The sequence below is a fragment of the Sinohyriopsis cumingii genome, chromosome 14 (genome assembly GCF_028554795.1).
Source record: "Sinohyriopsis cumingii isolate HCF-2022 chromosome 14, ASM2855479v2, whole genome shotgun sequence".
Classification (NCBI taxonomy): Eukaryota; Metazoa; Mollusca; class Bivalvia; order Unionida; family Unionidae; genus Sinohyriopsis; species Sinohyriopsis cumingii.
The window spans coordinates 106,029,410-106,049,007 of NC_142974.1; the positions used below are offsets into that span (position 1 = coordinate 106,029,410).

Here is a 19,598-nt window from a genome sequence, read left to right on the forward strand (position 1 = left end):
TCTGTAAATATTGAGACTGGTGAAGAAATAATATTTCAGTCAATGTATGCAGCTGGCAAGTATTTCGGTATTAACTCACGCGGGGTCAATATGTAGCAGATAAAATAACCAATTTGGCCTTTTCACAGCAGAATTAGCAATGGATTTCATTTTGTTGTTTTCCAATCGTGTTAGATACGGACAACATCCTTGATAAAAATAACGGAGACAACTTTGCCGTGGATATGTAACGCGTTTGATAGATTTATCGTCATCCTTGACTCACGGAATTATATTTCAGAATACTTGTAAATAAATATTTTTTTGTGGTTAATTCTCTCTTCGGAGTTTCTCTATGGATCACAGCTCCCAAGAATCCCTCTTGGGGGTCATGTATTCCTAAAGTCACAGAATCTAACAGTTAAAAAAGCAATCTGTAATACTGAAAGATAATTCGACAAGCCGAAATTGAATGCGGAAGTAAATAACTACAGTCTGTCGAGAGCAGGTTAATCATCCTGTGTTACAGAAGTAAGCACAAACAATAGTATCTACTTGAAGCGCTGACAGTTGTCTCCGTTGTTTTATAACATTTCCTCCCTTGATTTTACCAAGGATTTTATCAAGGACTGTCAATGAAGGTAGGTGTAATCGTTTATTCAGGATAAATGGAGTTTTTAAGAAACAATATTCTCGTTTTACTGAATCCGTCTGGTTTCCTGGTTCATCTGTATTTTTCTGCTACTATATTTAAGAAATCTTAAAAATACAAACAGCGAATAAGCCACTCCCATCGCGTAAGGTATTCTTGAAGTTCCAAGTATTGGTTACCTTATATACTATATTATACTATATTTATTGTGCCGTCCTTAATTAATTGTATATACTATATGTACTGTGCCGTCCTTAATTAAAATTGTATACACTACATGTACTGTGCCGTCCTTAGAATTAAGGTTTTCTGTAAATAGATTTTCCTGATTCTGCTAGAATGTCATATGGCAATCTAGGATATTCGCATGGAGAATGTGTCGTCCTTAATTAAAATTGTATAAACTACATTTACAGTGCCGTCCTTACTGTAAACACACCCTCTTGAACCTGCAAGACTGCCAAATGGCAATGTAGGAGCTCACATGGGTGTTGTTCCACGTATTGTGCCGTACTCTAATAAACATGCCCTCCTGAGCCTGCTAAACTACTGTTTGATAATCTAGGATTTCACGTAGGGATTGTGTTTCGTGCTCCTTGAGCCTGCTAGACTGTCATAAGGCAATCTAGAGAATCACATGGGGTTGTGTCGTCCTTAGTGTAAAAAAACACCTTTCTGGCCTTGCTAGAAGGTCATGTGGCAGTCTGAAAGTTAACATAAGGCTGTACAATATTTTTCTTTTCAACGTATATTTAGTATATAATTAACTATGAAAATATCAATGATATTATTTCTGCTATTAAAAGATTAAATCATGACGGTATAAATATATCTGATGAACTAAATCCTGAAAAAATTATTTTTAATTTTGAAACATTACAAGAACGTAAACTTGAAGTGGGGTACAGACTACCATCAGAATACAAGTCTGTGAAGCGAATTCAAGGGGGATATTTCAATCGTTGGTTACAGTAAAGAAACTGAAGTAGGGAAATTCGTCTCTCTCTCTCGCGCGCGCGCAATGGAAAATAATTAGATTAGAACTTTCTTGTGAATACGAAGCAAAAAAGACAATTAGCACTCGCATAAGACAATTTAGAAGGATTATGTGAGAAACTGTCAGTGGTAATGAAAATGAAAGTTAGAGTCATTTTGTGAAAATGAAAGTGAAAGTATGTCAGATTTTAGTTTTCCTCTTGCTGCTTTTAGTCGAGTAAAAAATGTTCCCCTTGACAGAGTCAAGGATCAAGGAGAGGTATTATTATGCATTTTTTCTCTCCTGTTTTTCAAGTATCTGGTCGTCTTTTGATAAAATCAAGGAGATTCAAGGATAAAATCAAGGAATCTACGATTAAAAATCATTAAGATTAAAAATCATTAAGATTGAAAATCCTTAGGATTTCACATATATATTCAGACTGAAAACCTCTCCTCTTGGGTCAAGCAAGTTGCCGGATTGGTCATTTAGTTTGAAATTTATTCTTGATAATAGCGGATTAAGACATCGTAGATAGACCGAATTGATCGGTTCTTGCACAATCAGATATCCGGGTGGTACTTGCGGTGCAAAAGTTTATAAGGTATATCCTTGCTGTGCTTGATTTTGATATTTCAGCATTTGTCTGATAGCTGCTATCAATTACGTCACATTCAAGATTGATCGCGATCTTTGAGGTTATTGTTACAATTCCCGGCGACGAATGACGAACTTCACCCTGTTGTCCATTGTTGTGCCTGAGAATACTTGCCGACGGCAGTGTTTTTCTCCATTGTTCAAGTATTTTAGGAAAAATCTCATCAATGATATCGTCGACGGATTTTTTTTATAACTCGTCTGGAATATATCCAGGGAGCTTAAATGTAGGTAGATCAGTTTCATTTATTGAACAATGTTTGAGAAATTCTAGCTTTAGTTTTTCTTCTGACTTAACTACAATTTTCACAAAGCTTTTGTGAATAAATTTAAAATCAGATAAAATTTGATTTGATATTTCTATATGTTTGATGATTTCTTTCCTCGCCGATGACAAATCAAGAAGATATTCTGCAAAACTCTGTCGTAATTTTTCTTGATATTGTTTGTGTTTTTCTTTCATTTCACCGAGTAATGTGTCAATACTTGATTGACCACCATCCGTTGTGTGGATGCTACCATCAGTGGTAAAATAAATGTACCCGGATTATAAGATACCCGCCGCGAACGATAATTTACTGTTACCATCAGAATCATTAATTATTGCTTTATAATAATGTTTTATGCAATATGCTGAAACAGTTCCCTAGAACGAGCGTTTATCTGATGTAAAATCGGCCCGTGGATGTTCCGGTATCGGTGGTGGCATCGCCGAAGCATCCTCAAGCCATCCTGGCATTGATTAGATCGATGATTGATATATATCAACTGCGTAATCCGTCGAATTTATCTCTATCGCGGCTGGTAGTGTTGTTTCATGTACTGTTATGGCTATCTTGGATTCCCAGCCCGTAATAGATTTACTTCTACGCTGAAATTCATAATTCCACCAACTACCCAGTCAAGTGTTCCATCTGGGTTTTTTTATTTGCAAATACCAACGAATTATTCGATTGCAAACCGTCGAATGATCTTCACCTGATATTTGGCCAACTGCAGTATATTCGCAACTGCGTAAGAGCGATTTGTTTTACTGGAATCGCGGTTGGAAAATTGATACTGAATTCAGGGTTGGTTGAGCTTACTGATAGCAACGTGGTTTTAAGCGGACTTGTATTTGCGACTATCTGCTGTAGTAGTTCTGTTATTATTTAAACCATTATGATTTAAATCATGATTTTCTAATCAATTACTTCATTGTATGTCTTAAGCATTGTCAAATTCAGAATCTGATATCGTCGTATCAGCGACGTTAATTTAGAGTACGAGTTTGTTGCCGTGTGTAATCGCACACAGTAATCACGCAGTTTTGTGCACGTGCACGTGAATATCTTTTTCGCGATAATATTAAAAACACCAGCAATTGTTGCTGGTGATGAAACACATATCCTTGCTACTGCTTCTGTCACTGGTGTTAGCGCTGATAACAGTACGCCGGTGAACGCAACGAGTGTAGGTACCGTGTATACAACAACATAAATGAGAACTGCACGATATTTTTTTACTTTCGTTGTATACTTGTCAACGATAATTTTTTAGCTTTGTTTGCCATTCAAGTACTTGATGATATCTGAATTTTTGAACGGTCATTATATTTTACACAGTAACCAATTAAGGTGTTTCCGCAACAAATTCCAGACACCACCGGTAAGATGTTGCGGTTAATTTCTTATCAACTGCTTCCAGAATAAATGTTTCTTCACCTCTACTATTTAACACAATAGACACAACTCCGGAAAACTTATCGGTTGAATACCGCCAAGGGTATGTGGTGTATATACTAAATTTTGCAGCGCTGAACACAGACAACCTGTACACACCAGTGACTTCCGCGGTATGTTTGATAGTATTAGTTTGATGTTACCATGTTGAGAATCCCAAAGAAACCGTGTATACTATATTGATGATCTGTTTGTGAGGAATTTTAATCAGATTAATTTTGTTAACGATATCAGGAATTCCACTTATGACATCTAGTGTTTTTCTACTCGTTTCAATATTCGTCTTGACATCAGAGAGTTTTACGTCAACGGTCAACAGGGAGCCAAATAAATCGTCTGCGATTTTATTGGGTTTGTGAAAATGTCTACGGGTGTTCATGCAGATATTTACGTGAATATCTTACTCGACCTGCAACGTGGATAATTTACCATCTACGTTATCTACGTATTTTTTCGTCGCCGCATCTTCGTCGGATGTTGGATCCCTTAGCACGACTATTTTATTTCCGTTCATGCTGAGTTCACCTGTTATTGGGTCACCAATATTCTTCAAACGATCCGTTTATCCTCGAAGCAACTTCAGAAGCTCCAAATGGGTCAAATATTATTGGATTTCCTTGTTGTCTGTTTACTCTGTGTTTTGCCAGAAGCGCAACAAATATATATCGTGGTGCTGACACTCCCTGTTGTGTTGCTATTTGTTACGTGAACAAATCAGCGGCGTTACCGGGGGCACTATTTGTTGTCATTGTAAACCATATAACATCGATTTACCGTGTTCATCAATTGGGTCATTACTGCCATCCACAGTGACAGTTTTGTTAGTGTTACTTTACCATCATCAACTCCAGCAGGATGCCATATTGCGTCATCGTCAGTGGGTTTTCTAACAAGTACTACTGTGTGCTTGGCGCCAAATATAACCTTTCTAACATCTTTGCAAAATCCAAAAAATATGAGACGGTGGAATTGCGCATGAAAACTTCCCCGACGGCGTTTAACATTCCTCGGCTTGAAGCAAAACCCAAATTGAATTCTGGACTAACATTTCTGACCACAGGCTCTACATCTGCATCATCGGCTAGGGGCAGTGTGCCTTTTTTTGGTCGTCTTATAGTATATTGATTACCATTAGGGATGTCAGTTATGTCTTTTCCAAACATCATTGTTGGACCAGCCGATCTCGTATAGTCGTCGGAGTAACTTGCAAGATCAAGTGTCGTCGTGGCAACAATGACATTTTCAAGACATGATTCAATATCTTTTCCATCAATCGCGTATGTGGCTCTGTTAAATAACGCCATTATGCCACTGTTAACAAAACCAACTAGATCGCCAGCTCCGTATGCTGTATCATCTGGTTTTGTCTACCTTCAACTTCGATAAATGCCTCAGAGGGTAGGAACTATCTACTTGTTTCCTGAACTTGCAATTCAATTCTTCCACATGCGTCTGGTGTGCGCGCATCATAAGAATAATACTGATAATCACGCACAGACTCATCTTTGGGAACTGGTGCATCTACGTCAAATGTTGTGTCGGATATGCGCTTGAACATTTTTATTGTAGTTATCATCTAACACGAAGACCACTTACTGATATCAGACTTGCAGTTATTTTTTTCTTTTCATTTCTTTAGTGGAGGGTACGCCAGCCAATCCTGCAAGTTTTTGATTTGCAACTTGATTTATTATTTTACTGACATTTGCGGGCATACCTTCGGTACTGGTAATTTCACTGGTTGAGGTTTTCGTCTTATTAATCGTGCTATCATGTTTTTGATTGTTGTGAACGCTTTACCAGCAACATCGATTATTGCACCAGGAGTTTTTTCACGAACAACGTCTATGGCTTTCATTGATAATTTTTCTCGATTGGTGCTTCTTTGGGAGCCATCCTTGCAAATAATCCCTGGATAACATTACCGAGTCCATCTCCGTAATACGCGCCGTAAACAGGTAATCGTGAGTTTACTACTCTGACCATCACGGGTCTGCGCTGAGAGTTGTGTATGATCATCTTATTTGTTATTTATTCATTTAATCGCTGTAGTAGCCGTCTGCGATTTCATCAATGAGACATGGATAAACATTAATATCCATGATACCGCCTTGAAATAATCGTCGACAAATATCAGCTGCTTCATTAATAATTTCTGGAGAATTGTTACCGGCTCCTTTCCCTCCAAAGTGAACTTCTATTCGTTGACGTCATCGAGAATATAGTTAGGGTATGGAGTAAGACCACTTCCTTAAGTAATAAAACCACTTCATGTAGGTGAATCGTGAAATTCTCCTTCTTCTTCATCTGGATAGTACATTTCTTCTTCCGTTTGTTGCAATGGTGGAGGAAGTTGATAGGAAGGCTCTTGCTGTGCAGTTACTTGTCCTTGCTTTTTTTTTGTCGTTGTTGTCGTTGTTGTGTTTCTTTTTGTCGTTGTTGTTTTAGTTTTCGTTGCTGCTTTTGTTTCTGGTACCTTTCCTTTCGTTGCATTTCATCATATCGGTCTACTCCGGTTGAATACGTTATATAATACACGTCTTGTTTGTCGATCTGATTAACATTTTGGTTTATTTTATACACCCAATCAATCCATATGTTGCGAGTTATACCTTTAACGTATTCAGGTTTTAAAAATGTATCTCTCGAACGATACCATGCGGCAGCAAACTCACCAAACTTGATTATATCATCAGGTTTCATTAGTGGAAATTGTTTTATTGCTTTTATACCGCCTTCAGTAAATTTCTCCGTGAAACCAATTGCCTTTCCCTTTTTTGGTTCTTCCGCACCTTCAAGTTGAGGAGGTGATTCAGGTGGAAGTTGAGCTGCAGCTATATCAGCTGGAAGATCTCGTAAAATCATATATTTTTTAAAAAGTTCTTTCCGCTGTTTTTTTTTTTTTTCAGTAGCCGTTGAGACTCTTTCAGTAACTGTTGTGACAGGTCTAAACAATTGTTCTGTGCCTTCTGCGAATTCAACTTGTGCTTCTTGTCGAGCTTGTAGTATTTCTTTAACAGATTCTTTCAATGGAATATATTTCTTAATTGCTTCTAGTCGCTCTCGAGCTAATCTAGCTGTGTAAGATTCCTGCGCTGGTGCCATTATTTGATATATTATTTAATTAACAGCAGCAGAGAGGGCGTGACCACGAAAAGGCGTCAACGTAGTAAAAATCACGTATAAGTCTTTTAGAAAACGACGACGCGTAAAAAAGTAACAAAAAGCTAACTCACCAGAGAAACTCTCGGAGCGTTAGAAGCCTCGGTTTCACGTTATCAGTATATTTTTTCGTTTTTGTATAAGCCTTAGTTTACCAAAATAACGCTTCTAAAATGAGGTCGATTCACCCTCTCTGCTGCTCACGGTGATATTTTCAAAAACAGCAGATGCACTACAGGCACCGTGTGATGCATTGCTAAATCGGACCCGTATATGTAAATGATTGTAAATAATTTACGAAACCGTTTATAAATACTAAACGCAGTAAAAATTGTTGCATAAATCGATCGATGAGAGAATGCGCATTAATGGTTTTAAAATTTGAGAATAGGGAATTCAAAAAAACTCTTTGTTTTCCTAATTATCACAAATGATCTAACGCATTTGTGAATTATCTTGAATTTAGATCGTACTAAATTTATTATGCGATCTAGAATGCCAAACAGGATCAGACGCATTGGTCATATGAAGATAAACAAATAAACCTAATGTCGTTCCTTTGTCTACAGCAAACAATACTTCATTGTATGTATTTCATAACTGATTACGTGCAATGACATCTGTTGTAAAGCCTGATTACGTTCAATAACACCGTTTGTACAGCAGTGTACAGCGGTTACGTGCAGTGACATCTGCTGTAAAGCCTGATTACGCGCAGTGACATCGGTTGTAAAGCCTGATTGCTTAACTGCAATCAAATTATGTAGGACAGCGTTTCTTTGCAAATATTTAAATGCACGCATTTCAATCCCCTTGGACAAGATACAAAGGAGTGGTATAGGGCGATAGATTGAAACATTTGCACATCATCATTTTCATATACTGGGGCCATACTAGTAAATTTCCATGAATGAGGGAATCACAAGAGACGTAACTGAACTTACAGCTCTTTGAAGTAAACTGAGGTTAAATACATTTATTTATTTATATTTACGCATATCCAACAAGAGTAACCGTGTCTGAATGTTTATAGTACATTGTTTGTGTAGTCAGAAACTCCAATCTTAACATCAATGCACATGTTTTGCAGGACAGCAAGCAAAGGCAGCAGACAGCAGTAAATATGACAACAGTGGCTCGTATGTATATAAATTTATTAAATTCCAATAACTTTTAACTTTAAAATTCAAATGGAAACTAAAATTTGTTTGAATTTGCGAGATGGATGGAAATAAATATGAATGGATATACGATTTCCTTTTCGCAGTTAATTGCTGTATCCATCTGTTCATTAGTCCTCCTTAGCTGGCATGCTCAATTATGTATGTATGTATGTATGTATGTATGTATGAATGTATGCAGAAGTGGATGGATAAATGGATACCCGGACGGACACCCGATCAGACAGATTGATAGATCGATGGGTTGGCTTATTTGTTTCTTTATAAATTTGCAGATCAGGTCTAAATGATGGGCAAATAGCCGGAATTGCAGTTGGCGTCGCCGTAGCTGTAGCTGCCACAGTTACGGTAGTCATCATTGTTTATTGTTGCATAAAAAAAGATTATTGCAAGACAACGGAGTTACGTAAAGTTGTTGTTATATGACAATCATGGTAAGTAATTTTTATAATTTAAACTTATATATAGCGATTGTGTTAATACTTTATTTAATATTAGTGATTGTCTTTGATGTAATATGAGTGCTGATATTTGATATAATATGGGTATTGGTATTTGTGATAATATGCGAATTTGCATGTTTTGCAATATTTGAGCGATGATGATGGATTTTGAAAGTTGTAGAGTAGATAGCATCAGTAATACTGAGTAGTAGCAATAGTAGTAGTAGTTATACTAGTAGCAGTTGAAAATTGTTCATATCTTATTATTTTGTATGTACTACTACTATTGCTGCTACTGCTAATACTGCTACTACTAATACTTCTATTACTACTATCACCACTACTGCTACTACTACTGCTACTACTACTACTGCAGTTACTACTACTACTACTGCTACTACTACTAATGCTACTACTTCTACTACTACTGATACTACTACCACTACTGCCTCTACTACTACTACTGCCTCCACTACTACTACTGCTACTGCTACCACTACTGATACTACTGCTGCTGCTACTACTACTACTGCTACTACTACTACTGCTACTACTACTACTGATACTACTACTACTACTAATAATAATAATACTAATAGTATCAATAACGATTTTTATATTTGAATCCATCGCTATTTTCTATTTTTCACAAAATCAAATTCCTGATTCGGTTTGTCACCAAGGTTTAACTTGCTAGCGAATGATAAAAACCGCTATAATTAGCTCAACCGAAAACAGTTCTCTCTATATTTATAGGTTACTGCATTTGTATTGGAAAATATGAACGAGTTTTTTGGATGGAATACTGCACGACCTTGACAAAACGAGTTTATATTTTCCCATACAAATGCAGTAACCTTTTCATTATATGCTCAATTTTTTATTCTACCTAAGGCTTAATTATATAAACAAAATACACTTCAAGAAACATCGTAAATGAATGTATGCCGTATTCCAAACTAAATACACAAGCGCATATTCATCATTTACAACAACAACATTATTGCTGCGAACATAACTCCGCCCAGATAAATTTGAACTTAGTTGCGCGCTCAACATAACTTTCGAAAGAAAATGGCGTGTCTAGTTAAAATTGAAATTTGAAGTCATATTGTGAATGAATTGCATTGCAATAACTTTTCCATTTGATCTGGAATGAATAGATTTTGATATTTTTTTTTTGAATCTACGAAATTTCGTGATTATGAACTGGATTTGTATGTGACAATTCCATATGAAATACATAGTATTGAAGAAGTTAGGGACAAGCGTGTTGACATCTGCAAATGTGTTTCTGTTTCTGTCATTGAATGCTTGAAATCATAATGTGGGAAAGTATGAAGCCTTTCAACAATTATCAAAAAGACGCTACGGAATTTAATGCTTATTTCATTTTGAATGCAGTAAGGAGGATGTAATTGCACTTATCATCGAAATTAAAGTACAATTTTGAAATGTTTAATCAAAATTGAGAAAATATGACATGGCTCATGTAATTCGGATCTGCAGAACTAAGAAAGTACATTTTGAGGAAATTCAGGACGTAAAACTGTAAGCATATTTATTTTTTTGCCATTCTTATCACCAGCTAAAGAAGACAGTATATGACTTGTCACTTGTATGTTATTTGTAAGGACCTTTTCTTGCGTCAGTTGTATACTGTAGCTAGCCTAAATACGAAGCATTGTATCAACGCGGAATGTGCCAAAGCAACTGCTATGTGGCAGTCCACGAAACATTTGTTTTCTTTCATTCAAGTTCATTCAGAAACAAATCTAAAACAACCATAACGTAAAGCGCCTCTTACGCGAGTATACATGATTTGTTTACAAATCAAAAGTGCTGGCGTCTGCGTCCATTGTTTGTTTACAAAAGAAAGTAGTTCCCTTATGCACGTGAATGCTATAAGTGTATAGCCGCGCAGGTTCAGCATCGGGAAATACTGCACGATTCTGACAATGTAAAGTTAACGGGGGAAAATATGAGCATATAATAATATTTTCTGCTCGTTAAATCTGTAAATAATTTGATTATAAATAAAACTTGCATATTGAATAGTGGTGTCTCTGACATAATATCATCTTTTCTCTTTGACAATCAGGTTGAATCCTAAGGAGTTTTATTACAAAAATACTTTGATCCAAGTAAAAATATAAACCTTTGATAAGAAAGATCGTAGACTAGTCAATGAGTACAATTAAAACATTATACAGGCGAAATGTCATCAACTTAGCAGATAGTAAATCTGGCCATGACTTAAGTTTCATCCTTTTAGTGTGATGTATATTTAATTTAATTGTTTCTTAGTTTTTATTATTTTATTTCATGACATGCTATTGCATTTTAACATTGTATGTTGGACTTGACATTGTCCAAAACTGAGTTCATTTCTGCTTGACCTGAGTGTCATTTGTTTTTATTTGATTCATCTATGTAAACAACTAATAATAGCTTCAGTATTCAGTAGTCACATGACACTGACAACAGGCCGACCAGTCGTAACACTAACCTCTCAATGCTGAGGGTCAAGCGAGGCAGCTGCTAGTACCAGTTTTCTAAGTCTTTGGTATGACTTGGCCATTGTTCCTAATCTGTGACCCCGCATCCGAAGCGGACGCTCTAACAACTTAGACCACCGAGGCGGTCGCTTCCAAAAGCCTGCACCGACTAAGGGGTAGTGGGGCTAGTGTAAGACGTCATATGCATTTTAGAAACGCATTCGCTATCTTGGTAAAACAAATATATCACAGGAAGTCTTGAAAGGATATAAGTTATATTTTCAATTGTGAAAAGCAGATTTAAAATCTCAACCAACTGACAAGTTTTCAAACGTCGAATATAATAATTTGTTTGCAACGTATGGCTTGTAAAATAAAAATTCATTTATAGAAGCGGGGTGGAAAGAGTGATAGTGAAGTGTCGGATTACACTAGACTGTAGATATAAATTAGAAGGGGCATCAGAAGAAAATCCCATTGTGCTTGGAAAGGATTATAAGGTTCATAACCGGCATGCTGGTGAGAAGCAGTGGCTGTAGAAAGATGCATATCAAAACTCCACTGTACGACAGATCTTATCTTGCAGGATTAGTAAAATATAAACTAGTGTTGTCTTTGTAGTAGATATCAGCGTTGCTAGTACATTTTGGTGTCTTTGGATGTAGGTGATGAGAATGCCTTCAAAGTTTGTTCTAGATTACCAGGATGGTAATTTACCACTCCATGGATTAGATTTATCATGGACTGGGAAAAACTGAACAAAAACCAACTGCATCCGAACATGTGTGTGTCTGTGTGATATAATTGTTAACTTAGGTTTAATTTTTTTCAGTCATATTGCTACGATATCTGTAGTGTGGCAGTTTATAGTGATGTGTGGCACTTGGGCATCATGCCGCAGACATGTAGCATGATGCCCGTCCAAGTCACATTTTTCTAACACCAGGTCGACCAGTCTTAACACATCTTAATGCTGATCGCCTGGCGAGGTAGCTGTTAGTACCATTTTTTATAAGTCTTTGGTATGACTCCCCCGGGGTTCGAACCCGCGACCTCATGCATCCGAGGCGGACGGAGCGGTCCGCAGCCGAACATAACTAATACTGAATGTATATGACAGGTGAGAAAGGTTAAGAATGACAGAAGGCTTGAATACATCACAGTGTCAAATTAGATAATCTACAACCTGCAAAAGATATTAACCATCCAAATGCAATGTTATGCATATGGTGAGAGGAAACTTTATGTTCTTACGTACAAGAACTAGTTATAACTGTAGTTACAAAACTGCTGACTTATTTATAAACCACGTAGTGATCATTATTAGATAACTGTCATCAGATACCACATCTCGTTATTTCTCGGAGTTTAACGTTTATGGACATCAACAGAGGGTGTTATTTCTAGATCAAGAACAACTTCGTTTGCTTACGACCTTTGACCTGCGACTTCGCGGCTAATCTTAAATAGCCTATGATCTAAATTACAAAGTGTTTAAAACTCTTCAAACTTTTAGAATTAAAACCAGATCTTGCATAATTGCTTCCTATGCTTGCAAATGGTTACTTACAATACATATATATTTGACACGGGTGTTATGTTATGATACTCTCTGCCTAATATATTAATATAATTCATTTTTATGGTAAGGACTGGTTGTATCTAAGATGAGAAAAAAATAGTTGGCCAAATTACATTGATACATTTATATGGAAATATAATGTGTTTAAACGAACTCAAAGCCTAGTAAGTACACTAAAGGATATTTGCATTTCTCTCACACCAACTTATAATAAACATCAATGTAGTAGATTCCACCAATAATAAGTATCATTGTAAATTAACATGTGCAATTTGTACATGAAGTGGGCAGGTTTGTGTGTCCTGTACCTGATATTCACGTGCCATTTCGCATAATGTGACTAGATTTTAGGACTTATGCACGTGCAATTTATACGTGATTGGGGCATATTTTCGTGCTTATTATTATCTGCAGTAAGGGTATACACATTTACCAACTACAGTGTAGCGATCTTCTAGTGTTGTTTATTTATTAAATATAGAATTATTGTTGAAATCTTTTATTTACAGAATGTCGATCACTGAGAAGGTGGATTACAGCTTGATTGCAATTACATTGAGGACAGTAACGACGAATACTGGCATTCCAGTGTTTTAGCAGTCCAGAGTTTTCCCTTCTTTTAAACAAGGATTACTGTATACTCAGTCTTTGATGTGCATTTTGTCGCAACTTCACTAGTGTACTTACATTCATCTTCATATTGTCTTTAGTGAATAACTTACACTTCTTCACACACCCACGTTTTGTCTGCTTTGACTACACAAATATCAATGTAGCTGACCGAGCCGGAAGATTTTGTTTGCTTACATTCTTTTGCATACGATAAACTTTGTTCAGCCAAACATCAGGGGAAGCAACTCAGTTTAGTTTTTAAAAGTACTTGACTACAAACAGGGAGTCAGAAAATACTTTTCTCGCCAGAGATTAGTACAAAAATAACGACTCACATTCTCAAATGACTTGTGTTTTCTATGTTTTCGTTTGTTTTGAGCTTTTTCCACTAACAAAATATTACAGCTGCATTTTAGGAAAATCCTTCAAGAACCTCTTTGACTTTCAGACGATTTAGAACTGATCAAACCATATAGTACTTTTAAAGGAATTCTTTTGCAGCATTTAAATGATAAAGGAAACAATTACTAATCATAAACTCAAGACAGATTTTTCAGTTTTTCCACTACAGGTTCCAGATCAGCTTTTAGCAGTTTTACTGTTTCAGACACAGTACATACACACAAATGTCCTCGTATACAAATATATTTTGTGTAGACCTAATATGTCCTCGTATACAAATACACTTTATGTTGGCCGAATATGTCCTCGTATACCAATATACTTTATGTAGGCCTAATATGTCCTCGTATACAAATATACTTTATTTAGACCTAATATGCCCTCGTATACAAATATACTTTATGAAGGCCTAACATGTCCTCTTATACAAATATACTTTATGTAGGCCTAATATTTCCTCGTATACAAATATATTTTATGTAGGCGTAATATGTCGTCGTATACAAATATACTTTATGTAGGCCTAATATGTCCTCGTATACAAATATACTTTATGAAGGCCTAATATGTCCTCGTATACAAATATATTTTATGTAGGCCTAATATGTCCTCGTATACAAATATACTTTGTGTTGGCCTAATATGTCCTCGTATACAAATATATTTTATGTACGCCTAATATGGTCATGTGAGGAATAGAAATTGTGAAGTAAGACGCAAATCGAAGGTTTACCTCGAGACTGAATGTTGATGTTTTCAAATTATTTCAAAGACGATCTATTGTGACCCAATTTTTATGAAAATATTTTCATTCTAAACTGTATTCTTAGTGTCATAATTTAAGTCTAGGTTAATTGGTTGACTAAAGTAGTTATAATATGGGATAAACAAAAAAGGGTGCGATTTGAGCACAGACAACATTATTTAACAGAAACCTTGAAGTTTGTTACACACTTTATTTATGGGAACATACTTAGTTTAACTTGTTGTTGTTGTTTTTGTTGTTGTTGTTGTAGGATTTAACGCGATTTATCAGCACAAGATAGGTTACACACGGCGTCCAGTATAAATGGTGGAGGAAGAATCCGGGAAAATCCCGGAAAGAACCACTAACCGACGAGAAACTACTGGCAAGCTTTCTCACATACCCACATTGGATGAACCCGTACTACATGGTACGTTATAGTGATCTAATGCCTTAAATACAGATTCATCCCACCGTTCCTCTGATGCGGGATGTCGCGTGTTCAAACGTTTTGTACACGTTTTGAAACAATTTCGGAACATCATATTTCAGTGGCCATGTTTGTCTTTTAAAAATGTCCATCCTATGTTTCTTTCTTCGAAGAGTGGTTAATTTAAGTGTTGGCATTAGAGAGTGAATATAAAATCTGAGCGATCGTTAATACATTGTGGAAAGTAGAGAACAGTGATAAAGGTTTCGTGCAACATATGTTTATCCAAGATGCAAAAACTAGCTCAAATTCTGTATAATATGTTTTATTATATAGATGTTATTTTCTCAGATATAAAGAATAATTGCAATTCCTAAGCAACTTTAATATGGCCTGAAAATAAGATCAAAGCGACCTAGCTCTGGTTAGTAACAAGCATCTACTGCTAGATGCACAATTAGTCCAAGTCTGGCGGTATTTGATTGGAGAGTAGTGTAATTAGAATTAAAACACGATTGCTTTGTTCTAAATAAATCATTGAGTGTAAATCACAATGACCTAGTGTGGGTGCACAACACATGCACAAATGGTATTAACAGCTGCCACGCTTCGTGTTCAGCATTAAAAGCTTAGTGTTAGCACTTGTTGGTCTGGTGTCAGGATAATGTGACTGGGTAGGACATCATGCTACATGTGTGTAAGTCTTTGCTATGACTCGGTCTGGGATCGAACCCACGACCTCCCGCTTCCGAGGCGGACGCTCTAGCCACTAGTCCACCCGAAAATTTTAATTGTTTTTGGTGGGATCAGATAAGCATAGAGGAGCATGAAGGATGTAAACAAGACAGTTTTACATCGGTATATAGTAGAACAAAATACAATATACTACTCACTTGCTGAAAAATATATAGCAATGATCATATGATGCAAACAAAAGCATTCACAATATAAGAATCTTAGAGTATTTAATATATTCAAGTAATTTACCTGGCACCAGTTAAATATTTTAGAGTAATTTACCTTACACCAGTTAATTATATTCACGTAATTTTCTTGACACCAGTTAAATATATCCAAGTAATTCACCTGACACTAGATGAATATATTCAAGTAATTTACCTGACAACAGTTAAATACATTCAACTAATTTACCTGACACCAGTTAAATACGCATAGGCTAAGACTGAGATATATCAAGGCAGTAACATATTAAATAAACGCCTGGGAAAAGCATTTAGACGATGGCCTTAATGTATAGCTTACAAATATCTGCAGAAGCATATTGCATGACAAAATGCTTGTGGCTGAAAAAGCTTGGATGCAAGAGGTTGCAGACTGTGCCAAAGATGCACGTGACTGATGAAAGAAAAACAAAAGCATGAACTATGAGTTTTCAAATGTGAATATGTTTTTATTGTTTATGAACAGAAACAATACTTTTGCGCTTGTTTTGGTCAAAATAAAAATCTCTTGTGTCATTTATAGAGTCTTGGTACTCTAAACATAACATGTAAGTTATGGGTACACAGTGCACTCTCAAAGTTTTGAGTGGATGCCAGATTGTCATCCATCGCGGTCCATTTAAATTACTGGTTGCTGGACGCACTGCTACATGCAAAATCGAATTCGGTACACGTTTGGTCAGACCCATCGTATTCCTCAACGCATCTCGTGGTGTGACAAAGCCTGACCGCCATCTTACACGCTACTGAAAGGATGTCACAGAGAACCCATTCCGTCTGTAGAAGGAAAACTATGGTATGGTTCTGACATTATCGAAACATATTTCAGCATTTTCGATGACATTTTAGGAGAAAACGACGATGAAATGAAAGTGTGGTTGTGCGAAAACATTCCACTTGCAACTGATTGATCTACGAATCAATCATCAAGTCAAACAACAAATCGTCTTGAAACCAGGTGGAAGTGAATCGTTAGGTGGTGTCCTTATTCTTCGAGTTTTGAGATCACCTCCCAGTGCCAAAGTTAATTAAAAATCATCCAATATTAAATGAAGGCAGAAAAGAAAAAAAGGAGCAAGAAGCCTTACTGACTTGTGGTCTGATATCATCTACTAGAATGTAGTGGGAAACTGACGTTCCCTTGCTGAGAGTCAGTCTTCCAAAGTTAAATATGCCATAGATGTTTACGATGAAGACGGAAACACGTTTTGTTCTCAAAGAGAATTTGAATATATTCATTATCTTCCTATCAGTAAATCTTATTTTGACAATGTGAATATTCGTAAGAAATGAGATCTCGCTCAAAATGTTCCATTTCTAAAGGAAAGGAAATGTTACCTTGATATTTCAATTGTATGATTAACTAGCACAGTGTAGCTGATGTGTACTATGTACAAGGTGGCAGCACCACGTCAACCTCCTTTTTGGAAAGGTGTTAGTTCCTCCTCTACGTATTGGCAAATACAAGGCAGAAACATAATGACAGCCAAATATCTCCTTTCACTAACGATAACATATTGTAGAGTTAACGATCTGTGTTTGCGCATCGTCAACTGGGATAGTGACCAAAATGCTTTAGAGTTCCAACACTTCAGATTGTTTCAGACAGAAATCAACTGAGACGGCTAGACGTTTTGTGCTGGAGCATGTGACCCTAACTTTGCCAAGAAATAATACTTCATATCCTAACTGACTCTCTCTGAAGTTACGAAAGAGTTAGGCTGCAGTAGGAATCACGAAATTTCGTACGACGATTATACACCAGGATATGCTTCGCCGGCATTTGAGTTATAATAATTATGACCTCAACATATAGCGATTAAAATATATTCAATGGACAATTGTTGTGCTGTCTGCCAATAGGTTTGAGAGAGAGAGAGAGAGAGAGAGGTATACTTCCTGGTCATAACTGTCGTTTGCCTTCTTGCAATCTTGGTGGTTTTGTGAAAAAATTCCATTGTCTTGTGAATGTTTTGAATTTAAATGGGATGAGAAAATAAAGTAAAATACTTGTTGAATGTGTGGCCAACTCTCTATAAACATGACGAAAACAACAGAGCATGGAGGGACAATTTAATTCACCGAATAATGAAATCATCTCGTTGAAGTTAACTCATCCATGGAAACGAGTGTTTAAAGTAGAACGAAAGCTGAGAAATTTTTTGAAACATTTAATGTTACAAAAACCAATGAAGCAGAAACGTGTTCCAAAAGGTCTGCTGTCATGATAAAATGTAACGTAAGTAAAATTAAACATCTTCAGAAAAATGTGTATATCACTTCTAAAACTGCACGAATAACCAGAATAAGGAGAAAACTTTAAAGTAACGAGGCAGCGGATGCACAAAAATGCAGAAAAATGGTTGACCCCATATATTGTTTCCGTATTAAGCGGCATATAAATCTGCGAAAAAAAGATTTTTTAAAACGCCTTGGCACTTGGACCATATTATTAAATCCAGTTTGCTTTTTTAAAAATAAGAAAAGATTATAAATTTCTGAATGATGTTTTGTAAGCAGCACAACAATTGTGCTATGACCCACTCTTTCTTTTCATGATGATTTTACAAGCATAACGTATTTACAAATACTTGGTGCAATCAATGTTTTTAGTTTGTCAGTCCATGCTGAAAAATAGAGATAAACGTTAAAAATACAATTATACTCTTCATCAACATCAATTAGTAGAAGATAGACGCGACATGGGTATATTTTAGTCACCAACCGACACAACTTACGTTAACGGTCTTGCCTACTGTGAATTACTATATACAAAGACACGTTTGGTTTTATTGTCAGCGCAATTGATATATTGATTTAACAATGCATGATGTACCGTGAGATTAATACTTTTTCGATTTACTTACTTTGAGGAATTATTTTATTGTCAACGCAAGTGAAATGCTGATTTAATAATACAGACGTACCGTGAGAGTAATACTCTTTCAACTGACTTACTTTGAGGACTTATCCTCATTGGATGAAATAAACGTTACGCTGGTAACACTGTTGCTTTTCGTTATTCGTACAGATAGCATACTCATAACAGTGTTGCTTTTCATTATTCTGATAGGTATTGAACTTGTATCATTCTTTCTTTTCAGTATTCTAGCAGGCATTGTAATTGTAACAATGTTTCTTTTCAAAATACAAAGATCCGTTTTTCTGGTAGGAGTTTTACTATATTCCCAGTATTTTGTACATGGTGCAATCAATACAATGTGTTTGTTGATGTTGCGTCACCAACAAAGCAATTACCGATGCTTTGGAATGTAGAGCACATTTGGTTGGAAGTAATGACTAAAAGTGGTAAATAATGGTTCTCTAGACAGATGAAACAGACTATTCGAGTTAACCCTTAGCGATCTCCGGGCTCCGTCATCTAACTCGAATGAGCAGGTCAGATAACATGATCTCTGTAAGTTACCGTAACGCGCTATCAATTCTGTAAATATGTCTTGAATCTTTACTTAAATTGTTGGTTTTACTTTCTTTTTATTACATATTTTAGGACCAAGAGTTGTAACAATATTAATTAAAAATGTTTCATTTTATGTGTGCATGTATGTATGTATGTATGCATGCATGGATGTACA

At 36.1% G+C, this 19,598-nt stretch overlaps 1 long non-coding RNA gene across 1 annotated transcript in view; it reads left to right on the plus strand.

Annotated features, from left to right (window-relative positions):
* LOC149784560 (uncharacterized) overlaps positions 1-19,006 on the plus strand; it is a 29,354-nt gene extending 10,348 nt beyond the window's left edge. The window contains exons 2-4 of the long non-coding RNA XR_016413896.1: positions 8,238-8,286; positions 8,604-8,762; positions 13,361-19,006. This is a non-coding gene — a long non-coding RNA (uncharacterized LOC149784560). The remainder of the gene's footprint in view (positions 1-8,237; positions 8,287-8,603; positions 8,763-13,360) is intronic.
* Positions 19,007-19,598: the final 592 nt, after the last annotated feature.